The 8,513-nt window shown below is 34.9% G+C and overlaps 1 pseudogene; it reads right to left on the bottom strand.

Moving 5' to 3' along the window:
- Nucleotides 1-8,513, bottom strand: part of LOC101580527 — a 61,707-nt pseudogene that overhangs the window by 4,983 nt on the left and 48,211 nt on the right.

Below are 8,513 nucleotides of genomic sequence, written 5' to 3'. Positions count from 1 at the left end.
GAATTGTAATAATCCCATGCATATTATCTGACAATAGTACAATGAAACTGAAAATAAATGATAAAGTAAAATGCAAAACCCCATAAACAAATGAAAATTAAATAATACCCTCCTGAAGAAGCAATAGGTCACAGATGAAATTAAAGAAGAAATTAAACAGTATCTGCATTCCAATGAAAATTCAAATTGAATTTACGGGAATTTGTGGGATGCAATGAAAGTAGTTCTCAAAGAGAAATTTTTAGCACTGAACTCTCACATTAGGAAAACAAAATGAGCACAAATAAACAAATTAATGTTGCACCTCAAACATCTAGAAAAGAAGAGCAAGTCAAACCCAAAGCTCACAGAAGAGAGGAAATTATAAAGATTAGAGATGAAATTAATGCAATTGAGGCAATGAAAACAATACAAGGAATTAATGAATCAAAGAGTTGGTTCTTTGAAAGACTAAATAAAATTGATAACCCCCCTAGGCAACCTAATTTTAATAAAGGAAAGAAAAAACACTAATTTAAGCAATAAGGAATGAAAAGTTTGAAATTACTACTGACCCTGTAGAAACTCAGAAGATCATCCATACCTACTTTGAAAGTTTTTACTCATAGGGTGGAAAACATAGAAGAAAGGGACAGACTTCTAGGTACATACAAATTATCACAATTGAATCAAGAAAACATAAAAATTCTGGCTAACCCAATGTAGTTAATGAAACTGAAAATGTAATAAAGAAAAACCTTCCAACAAAGAAAATCCCAGGTCCTGATGAATTCAGTTGAATTCTACCATAAATTTAAAGATTTAATCCCAATACTCCTTAAAACTCTTGAAGGAAATTAAAAAGGAAGAAATTCTCCCTAACTAATTTCTGGAGGCAAATATTACACTGATACAAAAAACAAGGAAAGACTCAACCAAAAAAGAGAAATATAAACCAAAATCCCTAATGAACAGAGAAGCAAAAATCCTCAATAAAATACTAGTATGTAGGCTGAGGAGATAGCTCAGCAGTCTAAGTGCCTGCCTGGCAAGTGCAGAAACCCCAGTTAGATCCCTGGTACTGCATGCCATGCCAGCCCCAAAACCAGGCATGGTAGCACATGCCTGTAATCCCAGTGCTGGGGAGGCTGAAACAGAAGGATCACTCTGAGTCTGAACTGCATAGTGATACCCTGTAACAAATAAATTAAAAATTAAAGAAAAAAAAAGCAAATAGAGTGCAGCAAATCATCAGGAAGACTATAAGCCATGACCAGGTGGGATTCATCCCAGGAATACAAGGATGATTCAACATATGCAAGTCTATAAATGTAATACACCGTATCAGCAGAGCCAAAAATCAAAGCAAATGGTCATCTGAATAGATACAGAAAAAGTCTTTGTCAAAATCAAACACTCATGCACAATAAAAGCCCCACAATAAAATCAGAATCAATGGTTTTAATCTCAACCTGATAAAAGCCACCTATGACAAACCAATAGCCAACATCATACCAAATGAACAAAAACTGAAATCCTTCACTTTGAAATCAGGAACAAGACAAGGATGCCCACTGTCACCACTCCTGTTCATTATAGTTCTAGAACATTAGTCAGCAATTAGACAAAAGAGATAAATAAAAAGAAAAATGATTGGAAAGTAAGAAGTGAAATTATTATTTTCAGGTGGTATGACACTCTACACAGAGCCTCCAAATACTCCACCAAGAGTCTTGTAGATTTAATAACCAAACTCAGTGATGTAGCAGGATACAAATTCAATACTCAAAAACTAATAACATTTCTGTACACAAACAATGAACACACCAACAGAGAAATTAGGGAAACCATGCCTTTTGCAATAACATAACAAAAATGAAATACTTAGGAATCAGTCTAACAAAAGAAGTAAAAGAGTTATACAGTGAAAATTACAGCACTCTGAAAAAAGAGATGAAAGAGGATTTCTTGAAAATGAAAAAGATATTCTTTGCTCCTGGATAAGAAAAACCAACATGGTGAAAATGGCTATCCTCCCAAAACTGTTATGCAGATAAACTGAAATCCCATTCAAAATAGATAGCATCAGCAGGGCCAGCCAGGTAGCTCAGCGGTCTAAAGCACCTTCTAGGCAAGCTTAGGCAAGGGTGCAGGGACCTCAGCTCAATCCCTGGCAGCACATGCCACGCCAGCCCATCCCCCAGGGTGGGCTGAGCTGGCCACAAAAAGTGAGGGGGGGAAATATCTCAGTGACATAAGTGCCTGCTTGGCAAAAGCAGGTCCCAAGTTCTAGCCCTGGTACCACAAGAAAAAAAGAAGAGAGACAGACAGACAGATGGACAGACAGACAGACAGACAGACAGACAGACAGACAGACAGACAGAGACAGAGAAACAGGCAGACAGAGACAGACAGACAGAGACAGAGACAGAGACAGACAGAAGGAAGGAAGGAAGAAAGAAAACAGCATCAGCATACCTCAAAGATCTACAGAAAACACTCAAAATTCATTTGGAACCTGAAAAAGACCTAGATTAGCAAAGAGAATCCTAGAAAACAAAGGCAAGGCAGGAGACATCACTATCTAACTTGAAATTATACTACAAAGCTACTGTGATGAAATCAGATTGTTACTGGCAAAAAAAACCCCACAAAAACCTGAGGATCAATACAACAGATCATATCACAGTGATATGTGTTCATCCACGCACAATTTGTCATAGCTAAGTCTCATAAGCAACCCAGGTGCCCATCATCTGAGGAATGGATACAAAAGAAGTATGCATATGATGGAGCATTACTCAGCTATAAGAAAAAACAACTTGATGCTTTTGTAGGTAAATGGATGCAACCACACTTCTAAGTGAAATGATTCAGATCCACACGTTTAAAATCTTATTGTCTCCCTAGCGTAAGAACCTGAAAGAGTATATAAAATCTGAAAGGTACAAAAGATATAGTAAGAGGGGGGGAAAAAAACTAGCCAAAGGAATAAATAATTGGAATGAGAGAAAGGAAAAAAGGAAGGCAAAAAAGTCATGTAAGTATATACACAGGATAGCTAAGATGATTGTACCACTGATTTGTATTGCTTTATTTATTTATTTATTTTTGGAAGGTAGCAGTTAATGCTTAAAATTTTTTCTTTGGCTAGTTTTACATGCATATTTCTGCTAATCCGAGCAACTACACTAAAGACAACAATATGCAATATAACCATCATTGTTGAATACCTATCATCTTGGGGGATTTTTAGTTAGGAAATTGTGTATCATTTTGTCTAATGTATTATTTTTCTATTTTATTTCAAATAACAAAACTGCCTTTCATTGAATGCACACTAACAAACTTTAATTCATATCTCACCTCTTCATTCAAAGTTTAGACATACAGCCTTGAATCTGTTGTTTTTAACTCTACTGCTTAGCAACCTCTTTTTTATTTTTATGTATTTGGTACAGAGTCTCACTACACAGCTCAGACTCATAGTGATCCTCCTGTTTCAGCTTCACCAGTGCTGGAGTTATAAGCATGTGCCACCACACCTGATCTTAGTGGCTGGTTTGGTATGCCCAGGGCAGGGCCGGCATGGTATGTAGTACCAGGAATTGAACCTTGGTCATTGAGCTTGCCAGGCAGGCACTTAACCCACTGAGCTATCTCCATGGCCTTTAGCAACCTTTAAACTGGGCCATCTATCCTCCCTGGACACAGCTATGAAGTAAGATTAGCTTGGGATCTGTTTATAGCAGTTGTTTCTGAACCTCATCTGAAGCTTGCTAAATGGCACTCAGAATTATAAAATCAGGACCGGGGAGATGGCTCAGTGGAATAAGTGCTTCCCTGGCAAGCACAAGGGCCTGAGTTCAATCCCCGATTCCACAAAAAAAAAAAAAAAAAAGAATTATAAAATCTGTACTTCTAACAGGCCTGATTATTGAAAATCTTCTGAGTTAAACCATAAGGTACTTAAAGATTACTCATCAAAATTTTATTCTACATAACAAAATTTGACACAAAATATATTTAAAGTATGAACATTAGATGTGTTAGAAATGCAGTGCTTACGAAAATTTAGCAATCTATTTTGGCATTTTTTATCTAGCCAATTCTGTCTGCATTTGCTAATCATTAACAGATATTATGAATAAGCATAAATTTTAGATATATTGTAGTTTTAAATTTGATAACACAAAAGAATAAAATAATAAGTGCATTTAATAAGGTAAAATAGGTTTAATTTATGAGTCACAAAAACTCAACGGAAAACACTTTTGTAAACTATGGAGGAGGGCCAGCAAGATAGCTCAGCGGATTAAAGTGCCTGCTTAGGCAGAGGCAGGGACCAGGGTTCGATCCCCAGCATGCCATGCTGGCCCCACTGAGACAGGATTGAGACTGGGCATGGAGGCATGCGCCTATAACCCCAGTCCTTGGGGAACTGAAAACAGGAGGATCACTAAGAGTTCAAATGAGTCCAGTCTGTGTAGTGAGACCCTGCAAGCCCTGTACTAAATACATTTTAAAAACTATGGAGGATCTGAAATCAAAAGAAAATCATTTACATAAACATGCATGAATATATTTTAAATAAGACAATAAATTTATTTTAAAAACATTTTCAAAATAAATCAATCTCATATTTGCAATGTACTTCTTAACAGCTAGAAGGTAAAATTTATTTTTTCTATAAATATTGTCCTTGAACCTTTACAGTATCTCTTATAATTCAGTGTCATGGCTCTGCATCTGGATCAAATCCAAATCTATTCCAGCAAGTTAAGGCAATGTGAAATTTAAAAAAATATAACTGGATAATTATGAAGATGACAAAAATAAACAAGAGAAAGAATTATAATTTAAGTGATCACATCTTATGCTACCTAAACTACCATAGTATGTTCAGGTTGGGGGCTTTATACAGCTAAAAATAACTTGCCAAATCCTTGAAATATAGAGATGACAGTAACACTAAGTAATTCTATCTTTATTCTCTCCTATTCAAAGAGAATTTCAAGAATTTCTATTTTATAAGCTACAGCACACTGTGTTGTCCCAATTTCCACCCTCAGTTCCTAAAAGAACAAATACAATGACAGAGGAGACAGTGCACTTAGCTATTATGAACACTGGCTGTCTCAGCAGTTCATCCTAAAAGTTAAAATACCTGCCTTCTGCTCACCGTCACTTCAACATTAGCAAATGGCAAGGTCATCATCAAGGGCTTACAACTTCAAATGCAACTACAGAGCTAAGATAAATGTCACTTTGGAGCTTTCCAGGGGAGCCCTGTTAAAATGAAGCAAAACTCATCCAGATGGTCAGGGAGATAGCTCAGTGGCATAAGTGCCTGCCTGGCAAGTGCAAAGTCCCAAGTTTGATTCCTGGTGCTGAAAAAAAGATCAACCAAAGTGAGCGAGCCAAGGTAAAAGAAACGTAATTTCAAATGGTTAGACCCACATAACAAGATACTTGGGATACAAAGAAAAAACCTAGCTTCACACAAAATCATCAAATTGAATGTTTAAGGACACATTGAAATTTCAATCAAACTGCTTTCCATTTTGGCACTTCATGTTCAGAGTGAAAAGCAGCAGAAATTATAAAATGTTTTTATGACAAGCATTCTCCTAGGAATAGAATATAAGATACAGCATTTTATCTTAACAAGGTTTTTCTTGCTTATACAAACTCTCACAGCTAGAAAATGCAAATAATTTGAAGCGTTCTCCTTTGAGCTTATTCCTATTGTTTTTTTCAATATATTTCAAATCTATTTTTTAATAAATTGATCACTGAGCATCTTCGATATGTCAGGAACCATGTTTGAAATACCCACTGAAAAAGATACAGAGCCTATATCAAAAATAACATCATGTAGTTTGGGAAACTTCTAAATAAATAAGGATTAATCACAGTAATAATGCTCCAGTGAGTGCTGGAATTGTGAAAGCACGAAAGAGCGTGCTGGGTAGGGGAGATAGCTCAGTAGAATAAGCACTTGCCTGGCAAGCACATGGTCCTGAGTTCAATCCTTGGTACTGAAAAAAAGAAAAAAAGAGGGGTGCTAAAACCTGGCCTGCAAGAATGTAAGGGTCCCCTTCTCTCTGAAGGATAAGCTTAAATAATCTTTCATGTTTGTCCAATTATGATCTGTGATAAAAAAATTTTTTACAAAAAATAAAATTACCCTATGATCCAGCAATCCCACTGCTACATAGATACATCCAAAGGAATAGAGTCAGCATGCTGAACGGACAGCAGCACACCTGATGGCGTTTTTATTGCAGTGCTCTTTGCAATAGCCAAGATGTGATATCAACCAAAGTGTCCATCAGTGGATGAACAGATTAGAACAGAGACAGACAGACAGACAGACAGACAGACAGACAGACAGACAGGGATAGATGGAATAGAATACTATTTGGCCATAAAAGAAGGAAATCTTGTCATTTGTGAGAACACAGATGAATGTAGAAAGCATCATGCTAAGTGAAATGAGACAGACATAAAAAAAGTAATACATGACCTTATTCATGTATGGACTCTCACTCATATATGGACTCTTTAAAAAGTTGATTTCATAGATTTATAAAGTAAAATGAAAGTTACCAAAGGCTAGAGAAGATGGATTGTGGAATGAGATTTGTTAAAACATACACAATCACAGTTAGATAAGAAGAATAACTTCTAGAGATCTGTACAACATAATGACTCTTACCAAAGTTCAAAAATTATGAGTAGATAAATGTATGCATCACAAAAATAATTGACTCTATGAGGTTATACATATGTTAGAGTTAGCCATTTTACAAAAAAAATGTATATATATATATATATATATATATCTTCAAAATATGTGTATGTGACAAATGCATATAATTGTACTCATATATTTTTAAAAATAAATATTAACTTTATCAAGTAAGTAAAATCATTGGCATTTAGTCAAAGAGTTATACACAATTCTTTTTTTTTATTATCTTCTCTCAATGCTGGCCTGCTCATTTTCCACTGTTTCTGATCTCCACTCAAGGTTCTGTGGTTTACTCAGCTACTGTCTTCACTCAACTACCCCTCTTGTGATGGGTATGACAAACACTTTTCTGGGTGTGTGCAAGTTCAATTATCAAATAATAGTTTTTAATCTACTTATAAACAGACTTGGAAGTAGGAAAATAATTTTTCAATAAAATAAGTACACATCAATGAAAAGAATATCAGAGTCTACATAACTAGACTTAAATTGGCCTCCCAATACCTTCTGTTTCAATGTAATTTAAAGATCTGACACCTTTGCATCCAAATCTAATCAAATAATCTGACAATATCTCTACAGAGAAGTCTAATCAAATTTCAAATGAAACTTGATTAGCTGATTAAGCCTTATAAATATTTCTTTCATCAATCCTTAATAGTCTCTCTAGGGATAATTCTCCACACTGCATCACTCCATTCTCCACAAAAAACACAAAGCAGTTCATAACATTCCCTTGACTAAAATTAAATAACAAGTTTGTTTAACCCACAGAAAAGTTCTAAGTAGACTCTACCTTCCCTTTCAAACTCAGTCTTCCCTCTCATATGTACTGTATGTTTGTGCCATTTCATTTAATAAGAACCACTTCATTTTAACTCTAATTTATCAGGCTTTTTCATGCCATCATTATGTCTCTAAATATTCTGTATTTTCTGCCTAGAAAAGCCTTTCCCCCTCTGCCTCAAACTAATCATCCTTAGTATAAAAAGATGTTCTACACCATAAGGATTTTAAGAATCCCACAGGCAAAATTAGTCATTCCTCTATTTAGTATGTATTTGTCAAAGAAATTAATACCCTGTATTATAGCTCATGGGAAATATAAATGTATATATACACATTCATACTTACATACTTACAATATATATGTATATAGACATAGATATACTACCTAGAAAAAGCTAAAGTAGCTCACAAGTATAAACCATCCTGTATTTATTTCTTTTTTTAAATAATTTTATTGAGAAACAGCAATGAGACAGTTTCAAAACCAATTAGTAGGACAGTTTCAATAATTAATACATTGCATATTATTGTCTTCTTAGTAGTTATTCATAGTACAAGATGCAGACATGATATCCTGTCCACAAACACTATTAGTACAAATCTTTCTATTCATTGAATTAAAAGAAAGTAGCCATATATCTATGCTATTTTGAATATACAGATACAAAATAGTCTTCATTTGTATCCCCTTTTTTTGTTTAGTTTTGTCAGAGATGGATATTCCATTGTCATCTACACAAATATTTTGCTGTATTTATTTATTATCCTAACCAATTACAGTGCTATGTACAGACTCCATAATTCTTTGACAAGAATAAATTTTTTAACGTTTTAAAAGCATTTATTTATTTATTTATCTATTTATTTATCTGGTGCACACTACACAGCTCAGACTCATAGTGATTCTCCTGTCTCATCCTCCCCAGTGCTCAGATTACAGGCATGAACCACTACACCCAGTTTCAGTGGCCAGCTCCACATGGGGCCT

This window comes from Octodon degus, unplaced genomic scaffold (genome assembly GCF_000260255.1).
Source record: "Octodon degus isolate 3935 unplaced genomic scaffold, OctDeg1.0 scaffold00001, whole genome shotgun sequence".
Lineage (NCBI taxonomy): Eukaryota > Metazoa > Chordata > Mammalia > Rodentia > Octodontidae > Octodon > Octodon degus.
The sequence above is the reverse complement of the archived record's forward strand: the minus strand, read 5'-3'. Positions and strand labels throughout refer to the sequence as shown.